Below are 20,758 nucleotides of genomic sequence, written 5' to 3'. Positions count from 1 at the left end.
CAGGTTCTAATTTCACTAGGAGAAAGCCTGGACCTTTTGAAAAATAGGCTTAGCTCTAAAACAACTAAATTTTAATAGAAACCATAGATGAAAGTCCGTATGACAGCCATAATTGATGACTGGATTCTCCCTATCAACCAAACCCTATCATGAGGCAGTTCAATACAGTAGTGACATGCTGATCATACTGATGATCCTAGGGATATTATTTTAGTAGAGACAGATGGATCTTTTCTCCTACACAGATAAAGACTGTGAACTCTAAGGATTTGTCATTCTGCATTTCAGAACAGGGGAACTGAAAGGACGCATCCCCTAGGAAGCAGATCACACTCATGAGTCATACACAACCAGCATGAATATCCATGTTTTCCTTCCACAGTGGTAAATAAACGTCATAAAGAAGATGACTGGGTAAATAAAAAGTGGGGACAGAAGCAGCCCAAAATGTAGAAAGTCTTGGTCCAAGACAATCTTAATTCAGTCCCTAAAGTGCAGTTTGCTTCACATGATCATGTTTTGCATCTGAAAAGGGAGAGCTACGCATATCAAGCAGAGGAAGGCATGGAGTGGAGGTGGCTCAAAGTATGGGAGAACACATGGATGCTGCAGTAGGGAATCAAGCTGGGATACTGAAGATACTCGATGAGCCAAAAGGTGGCTTAGATTTCTGTTCAGATCAGCAAAAGATAATTTCCTCTGGCTTCATTTCATTTATCAATGTGTTGCCAGTTGATCTTTGACTTTGTGCCGCAGGTGAGCACAATTAACTCAACATGTTCCAATCTTAACGTGTGCTCTGTGCATCAGTGTACTTGTCTGTTTCATTGCAAATCCTGTAAGATATGACAATTAAATAAATTAGTCTTGTAAATGCCCAGATATGTTTGAGGTCCAAAAGTGAGCTAGGATTTCATTAAACATAAACTGTCTATAAAGATCTCTTTCTAATGTGCTAGTATCTGATCCTATTTAGAACTAAATATGTTTCTAACCAAAGAATTCTAAATATGTATTTAGTTTTTCGTAGGTAGGCCTAAGAAATTTGACCCTCTGTATATGGAAAGAATGGACATGTGCATCCTAGAGAATAATTGATGACTATACCCTCTTTGAGCATAAATTTTCCAGCGATGATATAAAGCACATTTCCTTGTCTGTTCCATAATTAAGGGCAGCTAACATTTATAAGTGATACGAAATTTAACTTTCACATCTTTTTTTAAGTCAGCCTTTCATGTTTGTCTCATGGGATGTCATGTTTTTATTTCTTTTGTTTCTTCTTTTTTTTTAAGTCCACAAACTAAAATAGATATATCTATTTTATTATTTTCTGGAAATTGACATGTGATCAGAGTACTTCACACTGCAGCAAGTGCCTAAATTTATGATAAACAATTTTTTCAGGATCATTTTTAGAAAGAGAAAGGAAGAAAACAGTAGTAATACTAAGATGTGGCATTTCCACCAATCAAGATCCCATCTGATTAAGGAACTGAAAATGTAGTTGCTTTGTGAATAGTTTTCATATGTTCCCCTTATGATCCAAATATGATCCACATATGATCCAAACTGTGTGCTGTTTTTGGAGTGTGCTCTTAAAATGAAGTTTGTCAAAAAGGAAAAAAACCCAAAAGCTTCCCTTATCTCTGGTCCACATAATCCTATAAATAAAAGAAAGTAAATTACTAATTAGGGAGTAAATTGTTGTCCACTTGTTCAAGAAAGTTATTCTTTACAAGTGGCCCTACAAGTGAAGGGGTAAATACCTCACCTTAAAGATATTGTGGGCTCACATATAATTTCAGTCTAAAATAGAATCTTATCTTTCCTGTGCTGTGGGTAGCATTTATACAAGAAGGCTATTTAATTTCATTAAGGCTGATGGTGAAAGTAACTGGTCACAGTTAGGCACATTATAGCTTATACGATGATCCATACAGAGCCTGCTTGTCTCTCTCGAGCTCGTCTCCAAGTTTTAATTTTTGCGCGTTCTTAAAATTTCTATCCTTGGCAATTATAACTGTCAAAATTAATGAGTTAAAATTGCCATGAAAGCTATGCGTAGGTATCAGTCCTTTTGGGTAAACAACCTATTTTTGTAGGTAAATAATCTATTATTATTTATTAAGTAATTGCTGTGCAGAACTCTCGATCTGGAAAGAGATTAAATTCTAAACGAAAAAAAGTGTTAAGGAAGGCTAGTCCCTAACATAAGCACAACATGTCACAGCACAGGGGAAGACCGAGAAACACAACAGGAATTCAGCTTGTTTCAGCTGTCATTTCTTCACTGACCTCTGCACAAGATGGGAGCAAACAGTAGAAATTAGGTCACATCGTTGAGAGGATTGTAAAGGAATATTTCAAGCTGGTAGAGACAAAATCAGAAAGGCCAGATTCAAAAATAGACGCATTTAGCAAGCTACATCAAGAATAACAAGGACCGCTTTAGAAGTGCAATAATAGTAGGGAGTACGAAGTCTGAAGAAAGTGTTGGCCTACTCCCTCTGTGAAACAAGGAAGCTACTTCCAAGTGATGCTCAGAACAACAAAATGTCACAGTCTTTTTAGAGACAATCTTCCCTAAAAAGGTCAATTTATGTCTAGAGGATTAGTGCAGCTGATAGGAGAGGAAAACAAGCAAGATCTTCAAGTAGAAGAGGAAGACAAAATTTAGAGATTATCAGGATAGTTAGGGGTTTGTCAAATCTCTGAGAGCAACCTCTTCCCTCCAGAGAAAAGGATTTGGGGCTGCCCTTGGCTGACCCCCAGCCTGCCCTGCTCCCCAGTGGAGAACCTCTGAGGTATGAGAACTGCTGGAGGAAGAAAGAACTTAAAAAAAAAAAAAAAAGCAACTCCAAACAAAAAAAGGAAACATAATTTCCTTTAGAGAGCACAACAGAGGAGCATGGGAATTACAGATTAGTCACGTTTTAATTCATTTCCCAACGAATATCTGAAGCAAATAACTGAACTATCTGTAAGCCTGGAAAATAACAAAGAGATAAATAACAACTAGGATGGATTTGTTGTGAATAATAATATAAAAAGCTATAATTTTCTTCTTCGTTAGATTAATAGATCTTGCTGACGGGAAAAGAGCAGACTTCTTGGGGTTTGCTGCCATCACTGAGGCTTTGATACCATCTTAACAAGCTAGGAAAACTGCTTTAAAAAAGCCTTTGAAATTCATGCAACGCAAGTTAGACAACCATATGCAAGGATTAGTTATCCATCAATTCTCTATGACAATAGAAGGAAGTTATCAGATGGGGCTCTGTAGAATCAAACTGCATCCACTTCCATCCGATACTTTCACTAATGAAATGCATGATGCAACAGAAAATAGTCTTGTTAAATTGCAAGACAACATCAGAACGGGACTGTAAGTGTATTGGAGGACAAGATTAGAATGCAAAAGGACAAATCTTGATAAATTCAAGAAATAGGCTGAAAATCAATAAGGAAGTGTGCAATGAAAATCAATTGCACAATAAAGGACATGGGAACAACCAGTTAGGGATCATTTCTGAAAATGATCTAGATTTAAAGGAGAGCACAAGCTGAATCAAGAAGGTATTGCTCTTATAAAAAAGAAATTTATCTGCAAGAAACCTGGACAAATCTTACCTTTTAAATTTGCTTTGGGAAGGCTTCAGCTAGAGGAGCATGCAATTTGAGGCATTACACTTCCAAAAAGATGTTCACCAGTCAGAACAAACCCACCAGAGACCAATAAGAATATTCTGATATAACAAAAATATGATCCCTTGAGAAAGTACTTGGGTAATTTATTTCAAAGATGCTACAAATGAATAGAAACGATGATTTTTTTTCAAGTGTATAAAGGGCTACTACAAAGGAGAAGGCGACATCTGTTTTCAACAACCCTTGTGAATAGAACAAGAAATAATGTACTTAAACTGCAACATAAAAGTCAAAGCCAGACAGTAGGAAACTGCTGCAAAGAGGGTAGTGAGCGACTGGAATAGATTGCTAAAGGACTTGAGGAGTTTCATTGCTGAAGTTCTTTGAGAAATGAGTAGACAAATACTGGTAAGGAATGACCCAGGTACTGGCTATTCTGCCGGCATACGGACTGGTTTGTGTCTTGAGCTTGATTTGCATTTCTCTGTGATCTCACCATAGCCAAATGTTTAAGAATATTCCATATTTCACATTGACCTCTGCTGTTACAAGGTATGAAGAAAACTGGAGCTTCTAAAGCCTCGTGCCTGGACTCAAAACAGTGCTAGGTTTAAACCAAAGACTTGTTCCCAGATGTTCTAAAAATGTCCATCTTCAGTAAAGTTTGTCTCAGTGAGGACAACGAAACTACCTCGGACTTTTAACGTCAGGTGGACAAGCAGTTTAATCTCCTTACGCCCTACATACAGTAGGTATTGTCCAAGTCCATATGTGTATGTGTGTATATGCATATAGATAGATAGATACATGTGCATGTGTATACACAGCCTATATGTACAATAATACACTTTGTGTGTGTATATATATATCACACATATATATGGTGTATACATACCAGGGCAGACATACAAATATGTACAGTCAGTATTGTCCAAAACATAATTCAGAGTACTTAAATTGTCTTTTTCTCCAATTACTATAAAGGGTACGTAAAAATCATCACTTTTTAACTTAGCCAACTATATTTGGTGATGTAACTACGCCCCCCCCCAATATTTAGCACTAAAATTATCTGCAAGCAGAGAAAACGTTAACATACATTAGGAGATGAAAAATTTCTAACACCAAATCTCATTTGAATATTCTTTATTAATAGTAGAATAATCCTAGTCAGCATTCATTAATGGTTTTGAGATAGATGTGGTAGGTCTTTCCTCTATAGTAGGCAAATTTGATGGGAACTCACAGGTCCCTGTGCCACATGTGAATTAATCACAGGAAAATTCAAAGGCAAATTGGCTGTGAAGGCTGTCACAATTGCTAAGGACAAGAATTCTTTTGCTTCTTCAAAAGAGGAATCCTAATTTCCCATTAAAATTATTTTTTTATCACTTATCACATACTTTGCCAGATTAATTATTGTTATAGCAGGTATAAAGCCTCTCTTTTTTTCCATGTTCAATACACAGAATCGACCATATTTCAGGAGACTGGTGCATCTGTCTTTGTAATCAGTACGTGCATGTCTGTCAATATCAACTTTCCAATGACTTAAAATTTTCTGAATTTCCCTTTCTGGTCATACACATTCATGAAGGTTGACTCACTGACCTACCAGCCATTGAAGAATTCAGACTTAATGTGTACCCAGTAAAGTTAACTCCTCTATTTTATTATAAAACTAAGTTGTCCAAAAAATCGCCATCTCTGGCAGTCAAAAGTATTAGAAAAGGAGAATGATATTTGAATTAAGCGTGTTAAAACAACAAGGAAACAATGATTAGCCTGAGGAACAAGGAGGCATGTACATTCCTTCGTGTAGTGTAGGAGAATTCCCCATTGTGTCTGTGTGGTTTATGTGTAAACGCATCCAAAAGTCAAATCAGTTGCAATTTACAATTTCTGCCAAAAGAAATAATGACTGCTAAAACATTTATTTTCCACATTATTGAATGTTTTCTCAGACAAAAAAAGAAATCAGAAAAAGATATATTTGGAAATGTTGGCAAGTTTAATTTCAAGTCAGCTAAAGATCATCCTGAGCTGTCATCGTGTTTCCTAGGAAATGTGATGTAGTGTTACAGATTCAGCCATACCCTCTAACAACCATAAACAAACTCTTAAACCAGAGGGGAAACCAAATTATTGCATGGAAGATGTAGTCCAGGAAAAGCTGTCTGTAGAAAGGAAAGAGGACTTTATGCAACACAGCAGTTTATGTAGATAAACATCAAATTCAGGTTAACTTTAAAGGAGATTTGACAAATTAGTTTGACAAAAAAAAAATAAGTATTAAAATATCATTGAAGTCTACATTTCTGCAGAAAAATTAAATAAATTCATTAGCAAGATTCCTGTGGAAAATTTTAATTTCACAGTAATTGAATTGTATTTTGTAAAAAACAAAACCAACAAAAAATCCAACCAATTGTTCAATAATTTTGAAGGGAAAATAATACCTAGGCAGGATCTGCCTAAGTTTAACCTAAAACTGTTTTAACAACAGAAATCAGGTGACGAGGCAAGACAAGGAATGAAATGGACTCTGGAATCTCAAATCCATGGCTAAAGACAATTAGAATTCAACCCTGAGAACTGTCTGAAGTGAAGGTTCTTTAAAATTATCAAGTAACCGGGACCCAGACTGAACATTTTTTCCAACAATGGAAAAGGGTAAACCAGCTGAACTGAGGAGCAGAGTCACTGATTGCAACAGTCACTCCAAATTCACTCCGCTGAAAATGAGAAGGGGAAGAAATGCTTTCTTTTTGACAAATAAATCATGTTGCTGTAGAGGAACTGTGAAAAGAATTACTCCTATGTTTTGTCTAACTGCACCACTGAAGGTCTCCTCAGGTTTAGCTGGAAAGGGCCCTGCTGTGCCACCTGAGAACCCAGCTACACCATAGGTGGTCACCTGCTTGGCAGTATCAACATCTGCGTGCCCAGATAGACGCTCAGTGTAGGAAATAAAGCTGACCCAGGAATTTTACTAATACAAAGATAATCTAAGTCATGCTGACATTCTTTAGTTTTGGTGATTTGTGGGGTGATATGGAAAGCAATCATAGCCCTCTGTAACCTAGGCCACCATTTTGAGCGGGCATTCTTTGGGCAACATTTATATCTGCTTCTAGCTAAAAAAAAAAGCTTCAAATGACAACTTTACAAGCTAAGTATTGCAGGTGAAATGATCATGCCTATATGTTTTTAGTGAAATAATTTAATAAATTAGAATAGTTAACACAAAAATGACACAGAAAACCTCCTCCTTTGAAGGAAATTGGTTCTGAGTGGAAAATGCAGTAAAAATGAATAAATTAATTTTTTTTAAAAGGTTGAAGAGAACGCTGTTGCCTTCATCTCTTATGCATTTTCATGTTTTTCTTTGTGAACATGAAAAGACTATCTTCACTGAACAAGCAATAGACCTACACCTTGATCATTCCTAAGGAAGGAAATCTTTATTTCCCTTCACAAACTATGGAAGAAAAAAAAAAAAGACTTCTTTTGTGTTTATTTTTCAATGTGAGTCATCAGACATACTCGATTTGAAAATGTAAACTGAAAAAAAATCAGCAGGGAAGATACAGAATGGTGTTTCAGGCAGCCTTAAAGGGGAGAAATAACATTTGTGTGTGTGTATGTGCACGCACCTCTGTGTGTGTCTGTTCATGTAAATGGAAAAGAGGAACTTTAAATGTTTAAGGATAGGCAAACTGTCTGAAAAGGTACATCTGTCATTTGCACAGGGAGACCTATGTAACCCCTTGTGGAAAACCCATTGAAACTCAGAAGTGTGGAGTATATTTTGGCCCCAAAACATTTTTAAACTGATATGTTTATTGCACAGAATGGCGTTTAATTTCCAGCTCTGAAGCTGAATCCTCCTGCGTTAAAACCAAACAACTGTGATAAGATTATGTAGTAATGTTATTACATCATAATTAAGATTGGAAAGTGGAAAATAAATTTACCAGTAGAACTGGAGAGTTTTAGAAGCAGAAATTAATTAGCTAAGTTGAAACTTGACTAGGACATTGGGATCAAAATTGTATAAATTCTTTTAACTACACTAAACAGCTCAAATGAACTTCTTATTTAAAGGCTTCCATTTCTAGAAAAGCCAAGGTCCCACAAGCTTGACAGAGAATTTATTTCTTATTCTACCAGCAAGACAAATGCCGTATACTGAATCAGAAAAAGTGAATCCTGAAAGATAGCTCTGTCACCAGACTGAACCTGCCTCAAGGCAGCTTTCTTTTTGAATCTAGTGGAAAGGTTTCATTTCACAGGGAATCTTATTCCTCTCTCTTATTTTGTTTTTGGATCCTTTTTTTTTTTTGGCTGCATATGAGGTCATTCAGTTGCCTCCTGTAAGCAAGGAAGCTATGGGTCAGAAATTTCAATTCTTAACTTTAATTATGAAAGGAAATAACTGCAATTTTTTTGAGAATGGGCCTTTTCATCTTTTGAAAACTTCAGTACAGTGTGAAATAAACAGAGAATATGAAATTGTTCCTCTCTACTGTGATACTCCTTTTTATAAAAGTGTTATGTTGTGCTGTTTTCCACGTTATCATCCTGCACAGGCAGGAAGAGACTATTAGCAGCTAATTCTTGATATAGGTCAATGTTGACTGTATTATCCCTAAAATCTTTCAAGACCTAGTAAGGTAAATGTCTTCACATCTTGTGATAACTGTCAGGAAAGTTGAAAGAACTAGGATAGAATGGTGTAAGATATGCTGGGCATGAGATCTAATAAAACAAATCAATAAAAACTGGTAAGTTTTGATCTATGAGACATTTGTATGTTCATCATTTTATGTTTTTAAGCTCTTCTCCAAACACTGAAGATTCATATTTTCTCACCTTTTACAGAATCACAGAACCACAGAACAGCTGTGTTTGGCAGGGACCTCTGGAGATTGTCTAGTTCAAGTCCTCCTTCACCGAGGGAAAGTCTTCCTTGTTCCAGGCTTTCCCCCTGGTGGCAAGGGCCTGGGATTCCTGAAGGCCAGTTTTAGTGGGAAAGATTGAGGCAAAGAAGACATTAAGTACCTCAGCCTTTTCCATGTCCTTTGTGACCAGGGCCCATACCTCATTCAGCTGCAGGCCCACTTTTTCTGTTGTCTTGCCTCTGCTGTTGATGTAGAAGCCCTTCTAGCTGCCCCTCACATTCCTCACCAGACTCAGATCCAGCTGGACTTTGGGTTTCCTGAACCTATCACTGAGTGTGTGAAAGCAAAATTCCTTGTTCAGCCTGGTGATTCCAGGATCTAAGACCTTATGAAATCAGCTAAACCAGTAGCATCCAGGTTTCAGATCCAGCTAGGTACAGACAACATTGAACTTTGTTGTACAAACACAGGCTTGAACATAGACTGTTAAGGAACAAAGGCAAAAAGAGAACACATGAAAAATACCAGAAAACCAAACTGACTACTCAAGCTACTGCTACCAGAGGAACAGTAGGGCTGCACAGCAGCTACCCTTGATGCAACCTGTCCCTGGCCCTGTCTGGTAATCATGGTCTACTCAGTTCCTCCACCAGTGCTAGGGATGCATCAGTAGCCAGTGAGACTACTCAAGGTTTTGGCATAGTCTAAGTTATTTTGCTGTGTTGCTCTGAGTAACTAATTTACAGACAATCAATGCCGGCTGCAAACAGGGACAGGCAACTAACTATGGAGACAAAATAAGAGTGTGTGCAGGGAGGATTTAAATGCTTATAACACAAAAACTCCAAATTTGGATATCATTGGTGTCTTCTGATATCTACAAACAACCTGAGTGTGCTCCTGTCCTCTGATGTAGTGGGGAATCTCACACTGACCAAAGGACAAACGAAGGCAAAAACTTGGGATTTACATTGCCTTTCAAGGAAGTCAATCTTTTGCCTACCTGGGTGGGGAGGGTTTCTTTCCATTTTTCTTTCCAGAGGGGAATGCTGTTGCTCTTGAACATGGCACAAGCTTCTTCCTTCATCCTTTGCTACAAAGGCAAACAGGCAGAGAGGTATGCATTTAGTTATGTTCTGATCTGCTTCATGTGTGTGTTGGCACAGGTTTTTTATATAACATGTGGAACCAGTTGCCATAAAATTTTGAGCTTCGATTTATTTTGAAGCCTTAGGTTTTCACACTGCAAAACTAAAGCCAAAGACATTAAGTTGTTTTTCATTTATCTGAAACAGTAAAGTGCACAATTTGGGAAAAAAATTAAAATTCAGTCACATCTCAAAAGAGTTAATTTAATTTCTGATTTTATTTCCCAAGTTGGTATTTTGCTGCAGAAACTCAGTTCTTTATTAATATGCATCATTAATCATTTAAATAAAAGTGGACCCCATAATTTCAAAGAACAAACAATGCCACTTGACTGCTAATTCAGCATCATAATTAGAAGTCTTCACACATGTTAGTTGACAGAATACTTTTAATTAAAATGAATAAACCTTGATCACAGGGTCATCCAATCATTACTAAGTTCTTCCTCTTTTTATCTTGTTTATATACATATGTATACACTTAAATTCAGATAAAGATAATCCTAGAATAAGAGAAGTGAATAATATTTTTTTGTAATTAGGGTCTGAACAAGGTGAGACATTGAAAAAGAACCAAGATGACATGTCAGTGCATGCCTGACTCTTCCATTCATCAATGAATATTTTCGCTCCAGATCTTTCACTCTCAGATATGTTGTTCAAAATGCATGCCTTTAAGTTCTGTTCAGTCCTTATTCAGACATGCCACTGGGGAGTGTCACGAGATCAGCACAATGCAAAATGAAATGGGAAAGTACAGAAAGATGAAGATTCTGAGATATTTGAACAGGTTATTACATGTCACAGGTACTTATCTGAAGGGACACATTTGCTGTGGAGCACATTTCTCCATGTTATCATAGAATCATAGAATGGTTCAGGTTGGAAGGGACCTTAAAGATCATCTAGTTCAAAACCCCCTGACACGGTCAGGGACGCCTTCCACTAGACCAGGCTGCTCAAAGCCACATCCAACCTGGCCTTGAACCCTTCCAGGGATGGGGCATTGACAGCTTCCCTAGGCAGTCTGTTCTAGTGCCTCACCACCTCAGAGCAAAGAATTTCTTTCTAATATCTAATCTAAATCTACGCTCTTTCAGTTTAAAACCATAAACCTGTAGTCCTGTCACTACACTCCCTAATAAAGAGTTCCTCCCTGTCTTTCCTGCAGGCCCTCTTTAAATACTGGAAGGCTGCTATAAGGTCTCCCCTGAGCCTTCTCTTCTCCAGGCTGAACAACCCCAACTCTCCCAGCCTGCCTTCATAGGAGAGGTGCTCCAGCCCTCTGATCATCTTCATGGCCCTCCCCTGGACTCGCTCCAACAGGTCCATGTCCTTCTTATGTTGGGGGCTCCAGAGCTACACACAGTACTCCATGTGGGGTCTCACTAGAGCAGAGCAGAGGGGCAGAGTCACCTCCCTTGACCTGCTGGCCACGCTTCTTTTGATGCAGCCCAGGATACAGTTGGCCCTCTGGGCTGCAAACGCACATTGTTGGCTCATGTCCAGCTTTTCCTCCACTAGTACCCGCAAGTCCTTCTCAGCAGGGCTGCTCTCAATCCGTTTATCGCCCCAGCCTGTATTGATACTGGGAGTTGCCCCAAGCCACATGCAGGACCTTGCATTTGGCCTTGTTGAACTTCATGAGGTTGGTGTGGGTCCACCTCTCAAGCCTGTTCAGGTCCCTCTGGATGGCATCCCTTCCCTCCGGCTTGGTGTCATCAACAAACTGCTGAGACTGCACTCAGTCCCACTGTCTATGTTGCCAACAAAGATGTTAAACAACACTGGTCCCACTACTGACCCCCAAGGAATGCCACTTGTCACTGGTCGCCACTTCGACATCAAGCCATTGACTGAAACTCTTTGAGTGCAGCCATCCGACCAACTCCTTTTCCACCAAGTGGTCCATCTGTCAAATCCATGTCTCTCCAATTTAGAGACAAGGATGTCATGTGGTACAGTGTCAAATGCTTTGCACAAGTCCAGGTAGATGATATCAGTTGCTCTTCCCTTATCCACCAATGCTGTAACACTGTCATAGAAGGCCACAAAATTTGTGAGGCACAATTTGTCCTTAGTGAATCCATGTCAGCTGTCACCCATCACCTTATTTTCCATGTGCCTTAGCACAGTTTCCAGGAGGATTTGCCCCATGATCTTGCTGGGCACAGAAGTGAGACTGACCAGCCTGTAGTTCCCTGGGTCTTCCTTTTTTCCCTTTTTGAAAATGGGGGTTATGTTTCCCCCTTTCCAGTCAGCAGGAACTTCACTGGACTGCCACAACTTCTCAAATATGATGGAAAGTGGCTTAGCAACTTCATCCGCCAGTTCCCTCAGGACCCGCAGATGGATCTCATGAGGTCTCATGGACTTGTGCACCTTCAGGTTCCTTAGATCCTGGTTCCTTGAACCTGGTCTTCTCCTACAGTGAGCAATTCCTCATTCTCCCAGTCACTGCCTTTGCCTTCTGTGACTTGAGCAGTGTGACTAGAGCCTTTACCAGTGAAGACTGAAGCAAAAAAGTTATTGAGTACCTCAGCCTTGCCCGTGTCTCAAGTGACCAGGACTCCCGTTTCCTTCCTGAGAAGACCCACATTTTCCCTAGTTTTCTTTGTCACCAGTGTACCCAAAGATGCTTTTCTTGTTGCCCTTGATGTCCCTGGCTGGATTTAACTCTATCTGGGCTTTGGCTTTCCTAAACTGATCCCTGGATGCTCGATCAATTTGTCTGTATTTCTCCCAGGCTACCTGTCATTCCTTCCACCCTCTGTAGGTTTCCTTTTTCTGTTTTGAGATTGTCCAGGAGCTCCTTGTTCATCCATGCAGGCCTCCTGGTGCTTTTGCCTGACTTCCTCTTTGTTGGAATGCATTGCTTCTGAGCTTGGAGGAGGTGATCCTCGAATATTAGCCAGCCTTCTTGGGCCCCTCTTCCCTCCAGGGCTTTATTCCATGGTACTCTGCCAAGCAGATCCCTGAAGAGGCCAAAGCCTGCTCTCCTGAAATCCAGGGTAGTGAGCTTACTGTGCGCCCTCCTCACTGCCCTTGAACTCCACCATCTCATGGTCACAGCAGCCAAGGCTGGTCTTGAGCTTCACATTCCCCACCAGCCCCTCTTTGTTGGTGAGAAGAAGGTCCAGCATGGCACCTCTCCTCGCTGAAATCACTCACATTCCACTCATATTCTCCTCATGTTCAAATCACTCATATTCCATTTATTCCTTAGCTCATAATCATGCTGGATATTGTGCACCACAAGAGCAGAGCTATGATGTAAGTCCCAAACTCAGAGGGCTAGATCAATGAATTGATTATGCATCCCTTAGAGCATACAGATTACTCTAAGATGAATATAAACAGCTGAAAACATTAAGGATGGGAAAGTTAGGACAGAACTTCTGGACTAAATGGAGGTTATTAGGTTCAGATTGTGTTTTGAATGAGAAGTCTTAAATTTAAATGGATTACTCATCAAGCTCAATCCATTGTAATTAGAAAGCATCAAAAGTCCCTGACCTTATATAAAATCAAAATATATTGGTGGAACAGCTTTTAATAATATATCAAGTACCAAAGTTTATACAGAGGTCGCTTGTAACTATGCCTGTACCATTCCTGCGCTTTTGTCAATCACTCCCTGAATTGGTCATAAAGTGCTTCTATGTTCTCATTTGCAGCTCTGGTAATTGGGACATAAATCTGGAGAGTAGAGTAAAATGCAAAGAAATGGTGTATTCACTTGTTGGACTGTATCTCAGCACAGTGTTTTCCTGTTGTCTAGTGACAGATGTGCTGTGTTCTCAGGCCAGATCAAAAATAGCTAGTGCAATAAAGTCTGGTTTTTAAAAGCTTTTGGTTACTGTCATTGTACTAGATTTGTGAGATTCAAGTAATCTGTTTGGACTTTTCTTCCAAAATGTGGTTTGAATACAGTGATATATTGTGATAAATGCTTATAACACAAAAACTGAAAATTTGGGTATCATCAGTGTCTTCTGATATCTACAAACAACCTGAGTGTGCTCCTGTCCTCTGCTGCACTGGGGAATCCTTTTGTCAGTAAGGAAAATTTGTAGTGCTAATTCAGATACAGTAAGAGACAAAGGAAGGGATTCATGTGTTTTTAATCCCTGCTTTTTTTTTAAATATAGATGGCACTTAAATTAATCTCTTGGTCTGTAAATAGAATTTACCAGAAATCTTATTAACACTAGGAAAAATAAGTCTTCTAGAGGAAAATTTTAATAAGTGAAGCAAGACAAAAGGAAAGTCTCATGGTTCTTTTCCTGGCTTTGTTTTTTGCCCAGTGTACAGTGCTTGGCAGCTCATTAACTGTCTTTACCTGCCAAGAGGATACAGATCACAAAACATACAACAAACAAAAAAGATGGAGTGCTTTATTCTATTGCTACTAGATGTTAATATGAAAAGTAGTAGTAAGACCATTGCTCATGAAGATGGGCAAGGTTTTTTGTTGCTAAAAAGCAACAAGATAGTCCGACCCTTCAGCAGAAGTACTAACTGGTGTTTCTAAACAAGACTGTTAGCTTCCCGAAACTTGAAATCAATTCACTTGTTTATGGACCAGGAAACTATTACAAATCTACAATCCAAATTAAGATTCATATACTGTGGGCCAGGGAAGAAACTTGCTCTCAGATTACTCAGTACCACATAATTACAGCTATTATTCATCTATTTCACAGGAAGTAAAACTGCTGAAGTGTGGCTCAAGAATTAGTTAACAGTGCTGTGGAGAGATCTAAGACCAATAGCAGCACAAGAAAAAATAATTGATTCTTTGTAGCTCCAAAGAATGAACTGAAGACAACCATACACTTTGCCTGTAGGCACAAACTGCTGTAAATTCAACTCCTCTACTTTAGTTCTGTCAGCAAAAAACACATAATTTTTTTCTCTTCTGCAAAATACTCTATGCTCCAGGCTATCTGTAATAACGTGCATCTTAAATTGTCTTAAAAATTGAGTTCTTCAGAAGACTGGAACATTAAAATAGTGAGCAGTGTATGTGTGGGTTGAAGAGAGATGAACCAGGGAGAGAACAAAAATTATACCCTTAAAACTAAAGATATTCAGTGAAATTAATATAGGCAATGGCAGCCATTCCTGAAATCCTTACTCTAACTTTATTTCCTTTGAAAATAAGCTTTCCTGCCAGGATGAAAATGGAAAAGGATTTCAGGATTGGCCTTGAGGTGAGAAAGTAAAGGTACACATGGATGTGGCTTTCTGCTGGAAAAAAGGAGTTCCCTTTGAACTTGAAGTGTGCATTTCAGGGATGAGCCAGAACAGTTGTAGTGAAACTCACATTTATGTTGTCTAATAGTTCCACCATTAAAGATTAACAAAACTGACAAAAATGAAATAAAAAAAAAAAAAAATCAAACGTCTCAGTCACTTACAGGAAATCTTTGAAATTCATCAGAAGCGAAAGCTGAAGAAGGTTCCATTTCTTCATCCTGTGAAACTGCATCCCGTTTTTGCCAAGATATAGTGGGCTGGACTGCTGTTTCCATCCCTTACTGCTTGCAGGCAACACAAGGAAATCACTCGTACGTCACCTTTTATATGGGATTTCTCAACCTTGGATGTGTACCTTGCAATTTCAATATGGTTTTGGTTTGTTATGTTTTTGGTAAGGTATACAATTTTTACCCACAAAGTGGCTGGAAAAAGACATAGGAATCAATACAGCTCATGTGTATTTCACTGAATTTGGCCTCTTGAGGAAAACAAGAAATGTCATTTTTGCCATCAGAGTTCTGCAGAAACACAGATGTGCAGACATTATCAGGAAAGTTAAACTGTGAGAACACACTCCTTTTGCTTGGAAAAGGCAATAAAGGGAGACCGTGTGCAATGTCTGCTGCTTCAGGCTCAAAGAAGCGCTTGTAAGCCCAAGAATTTGGTTTGGGTTTTTTTGGGGGGTTTGGTTTGTTTTGTTTTTTTATCCCTCCCCTCCCCCCCAACAGATCATCTGCTTTCATAAAACTTATCACCTTTCTCTACAAGCTTTGCATTCTTGCACTTTTCAGAGTATATGGCCTCCAGTAACCATCTGGTCTTCCCCAGCACATGTCATTCTTTTGAATACTTCATTACTTGCTAATCAAGTTAAAATGAACTTGGCTTTGCAGTATATCAGACCTTAATAACTGGACAATTATTTGCTTCTCAAGACCCTCAGAAAATGAAGGAAGTTCAACATTTTTTTCAAAAAGACATTTGAAGAGTATTGAAATACTCTTCTAAATTATTTTCCTAGATGACAATTTCTTGGATTTCCTTACTGCTTGGGGTTTTGGTTTTTGTTTTTGTTTTTTGTCTTTTTTTGTGTTTTAGTTTGGTTTTTTTTTAATGTTGGATACCATCTTCAGGGCTGTTTGGTCTGAAGTGATAAGTACTTTTCTCCCAGACTTTATTGAAATGAAATGTTACTGCATGCAGGAGGGGTATCCAATTGACTGTAATAGGACCTTCAGCCAGAATGGTCACATCACCCTGAATAAGAGGCCTCTCCTGAAAAGTCCGTGGTTTATGATCCTTTATTATTTACTTGTAGATAGTAGAAATCGATTCAGTGCTTGCGAAAAACATTGGGTCCAGTGGCTTTGGTGTCTAAAGACTGCTGCCCAACCAATGAACAGTATAAAACACGGAGTAAGCTGCAACAAAGTCTTTGTGACTAAGAGTAGTTAAAAAGCAGAGGCACGTACATTTCTTTCCACAGAGCATAGTTTATCTGCTGGAATCACGCCTAGAGATAAGAATTTAATTCATTATGTGGCTCTTCCTTGGTCTCCCTGCTGAGAAAGCAAATTTAAGGCTTCATTTTGTGTCCGTTCAAGGCAATAGCAAAAGACGTCCCTATCTGTAAAAATTAGTATATTTTTCTTAAAAGGACGTCTTCAGTAGGGAGAAGGCAGATTTGATTGCACTGGTACCTAATTTTGCATCGCTGTTTCAAGAGAAGGAATCAGAGCCGAATGATCCTTTGCAGCTACCTACCAAATCAGTCTTTACCAAGAATTTTACTTTATTTGATCCTTAGGTTTTAAAATCTGATTCAACATGTTCTGTAGAAAAAATAAAATCCATTTTTTCTCTGAAAGCAATCTTACTCTTGAACTGCTTTTCCTCATGCAAGTCTTCCTGCTGAAGATTTGCTGTGGGCCTCTCCCTCCCTCTCTAGGCCCTTCATCTCTCAGGAGGCTGCCTTTTAATTAAATAGTTACTTTGTTTTGGTTCGTTTTTTATTATTTGTTTGAATGTTATTGTTTGTGCTTTGAATTGATTGCCCCTGTACGATCTGAAGCTGAGTATTTGCTGTAGCGCTGAGTGAATTTCTTCTGCTATTGCCTCAGGACATTGCTGCAAACATAGTGTTGCAGTTGATAAAGATTCTCACGATAAAAGAATTTACAACAAAGGATAAAATTAATTTTTCCTAAAGCTCAATAGCATCAAGATCAGATACTGTTTCTCTTTTTCTCACTTCCAATTTCCATTTGCTTCGAAAATAGGTTTCTATTTATTTGGACTAATATGAAAAGCACATTGTCATACAGACAGCCGCAACACTCAACAGAACAAATGTGCCTTTGTCACCAGTATTCCTTTGTAACTACCCTTCTAGCCATTAACAACAGGCTTAAACCAAGTGGTACTATTTTAGTCCCAGTGCAATTTTCTTGTTCCTGCAAAGAAACACCTTTTACTGTTCAGTTAAAAGCAAATTGACACTTCCAGCCATTCTGTGTTGTAAGTTTATTTCTTTTCATCGTCTTTTACCACTTTGTTCTCACTGAGTTTTCAAAGCAAGAAATTTCTTTGCATCTTTTATATTATATACAGTTTTGCTAATGTTATTGTTTCTGTTCTATAGAACAGTACAAGAAGATAGAAATATTCCGTTCTCAGCAAAAGAGAAAATTAGCAGAAGTGTCCAGGCACAGAAATACATGAGAAACAGTAGAGAACTTTGCTGCACTCAGCCCAAAATAGTCAGTGATGATAACTTCTTCTGATACCTCTAACGCTTGTGCATGGCTCCTATTTCTGCCTAGTTTTCTGAGCCTTCATTGGGCATTGGAGCCCTTTTTCCTTTTCAAATGAGGCTTTTGGCACATGGTGATGGGCTGTGTTTTATTCAGAACTTCCTTAGTTCCTGAAATGAATTTGGTTGAAAATCTTCACCCTGACCAATTCTGCCACAAGCCTTCCATTCTGATTCTAAATATGACAATTCCCTATCCATTTTATACATAGTTATTGGTGTTTCACTACCTAATGGATATTATCAACAGAGCTGTAAAGCTACCTGTAACCACAACAATATCACAGAATTATAGATTTTAGGAGAGAAAAGAAACAGCGAGCCACTTCTTGGCTGTGCTATATTGCAGTGTTGTGCACAACAGTGTATTTCCTGTTGCTTTATCTAGTCTAGTTTTAGACATCAAGCATTGCTATTTCCCTGGGGAGACCATTCCACAGTCTATTACATTTTGTTGTTAGTGAGCTTTTGCCTGATGTTCAGTCCAAATGTCCTTATACTGGATCATCCCAGATCACTTGCTGCACTGAGTACCTTTTACAGTCAATGAAATCTGAGTCCCTTATGGGAATTTTAATACCCTGTGGATGCTTTGTATTTATTTTTTTTAAGAGGAAGGAAGGAAGGAAGGAAGGAAGGAAGGAAGGAAGGAAGGAAGGAAGGAAGGAAGGAAGGAAGGAAGGAAGGAAGGAAGGAAGGAAGGAAGGAAGGAAGGAAAGAGAGAGAAAGAGAGAGAAAGAGAGAGAAAGAGAGAGAAAGAGAGAGAAAGAGAGAGAAAGAGAGAGAAAGAGAGAGAAAGAGAGAGAAAGAGAGAGAAAGAGAGAGAAAGAGAGAACATTCATTTCTAAACTTAGACATTAAAATTGTTTTGCAATAGTCACTTGAGTGATAGGTAAGAAGCCAGTTATGGAAGAAGTGCATGTTACAATCTGTAGTTAATGCTTTACTTTTAGTTAGTGTTAGAACTTGGTTTAGTTTAGTTAGAAACTTGGGCTTTAGTTTTGCTTTCTAGAATGTTGAAATGTTTTCTTTTCTGAAACACTGGTCCTAGACTTCGCCTGAAATTACTTTCTCTCACTTAACGCAAACAAGCAGTCCAGTTTTGCAAGTCTTCTGGATGTGGAGCACTTATTCACTTGTGTATTTTCATTAAGTCTGAATCTTCATCAAAGTGATTGTTTGAGTTGTTTTAAGTATTCACTTCATGCACTGAAATCAGATGGTTTTGCCACCAAGATCTGCCAGAGCAGCACATATGCCCGGCATCTTCTCAAGCTTCCGCACAACACAGTAACGTATGGAGTCTTCATAGACCACCTTCTGTTCCTTTCTGCCATTTGGGACTGCAACTCAAATGCCTTTTTCCACCTTGTCTCACAATTTCTTTGTTACTCCCTTCTAAGCGATTTATACTCCTTTTATTCTAAAACAGAACAATTTTCATATCTTGGCCCTGAAAAGACTATTCGTGTATGGCTGAAACCTACACATGATCTTGATGCTTGCTGTCTGACATAGCATGACAAAGAACACATCACATAAGACTTCAGCGTCTACAGACCATTTTAAAAGAGAAAAACAAAATAACAATTTCCTCCAACAGTCTATAGACCTCTTTCTTAACCTGGCCACTTGGAGGTGGGGAGACAAGATTTTAGATAATCACCTGAAGTTTTGTTTGGCTCTTTTTGAGCTAAAGGGACCTCTATCACTGTGAGAAAAAGTGACAATTGCCTTCAGCCAGAATCTTCCCTTTAGGACTTACTGCCACAGACAAACTACTTAAATCACTCAGTTTTTGTGTTGTAAACTAGGCATGAATTTAGGAGTGTTTTGGTGTCCTCTGTGGACACTGCAAGAACACATTAAATGTGACTGAACGTAGCTGATGCTACTTGCGTCAAAGGACTTCTAAAAGCAAACGTAATAGATGTTTATTTTAAAGCAGGTCTACAAATGCATATTTCAGACTAAAAGCTATTATCAACAAAAATGAAATAATCAATATTTGAATCCCACCTGTATATTACCTTTGAATGTTTTATCTATATCTGTACATGAGGACAAAGTAGAGTAATTCTCTTCTTCTCTTGCTTATTACAGCACTACGTAGCAGCAAACTTTAATGCTGCCTTATTTCTCCAGGGAGTATAAAGACTGTTGACGAATGACTCCTCTGGCAGCTTTGCCCATGTTAAAACATGAGCAGAATAGGCAAGCCCCAATTTCTGCTGCGACTGGGGCTCCTGGGCAGCTGATGGGGCTGAGGAGGAAATGCTGATGGGTGGTGGGCCAAGAGCAGCCCTGACTGGGTGGACAAGATCATCCAGTGCCATTCCCTGCTTCTTTCCAAAATATTTCCAGAGCTAGGTTGTACTTTCCAGGCGCTGCCAGTTGCCTGAGCCTTAGCTATTAGCTTGCAGCAGCTGAAATCACACTGCTAGCTGGCAATTACCTCATCATGTGCAACGTAAAGTGTGTGAAGTCCAGCAGCCTTTTGGCCTTTTGTACCACTAAGCATGTTCTGCAGTAGTTTCTTTGGGAAGGCTGAGGAATGCAAACTGCTAAATGGTAATACCTTTCAGATGCCCTGAAGTTACAATAAAAAGAAAATTAAACAATTTAAAAAGTCTTTAATGAAGTGATGCGGTAATTAAATTCTAATTAAGTAAAGGGATGGTTATTTCCTACTTTTGTATGCAGATGTATAACTCATGCTGTTGCACCTAGTTCAGTCATAAGAGTTTAATAATGCCGCTTTTACATCATTCCAGGTTTTAGAAAATTGCATTATTGACAAAAATTTGGGGAGTTGTTGGGGGAAAAGAGCAATTAGTCTCTGAGACATTGTTATTGACATTTAAACATTCAGAAGCAAGCTGATACTACAGAGATAATTTTATCATTAAATAACATTCACAATTTAATCATTAATTGGAGATCAATATTAGCCCATTAAATCTTGCTCAGACTTTCAA

Source organism: Larus michahellis, chromosome 2 (genome assembly GCF_964199755.1).
Source record: "Larus michahellis chromosome 2, bLarMic1.1, whole genome shotgun sequence".
In the NCBI taxonomy this organism is placed as follows: domain Eukaryota; kingdom Metazoa; phylum Chordata; class Aves; order Charadriiformes; family Laridae; genus Larus; species Larus michahellis.
The sequence above is the reverse complement of the archived record's forward strand: the minus strand, read 5'-3'. Positions refer to the sequence as shown.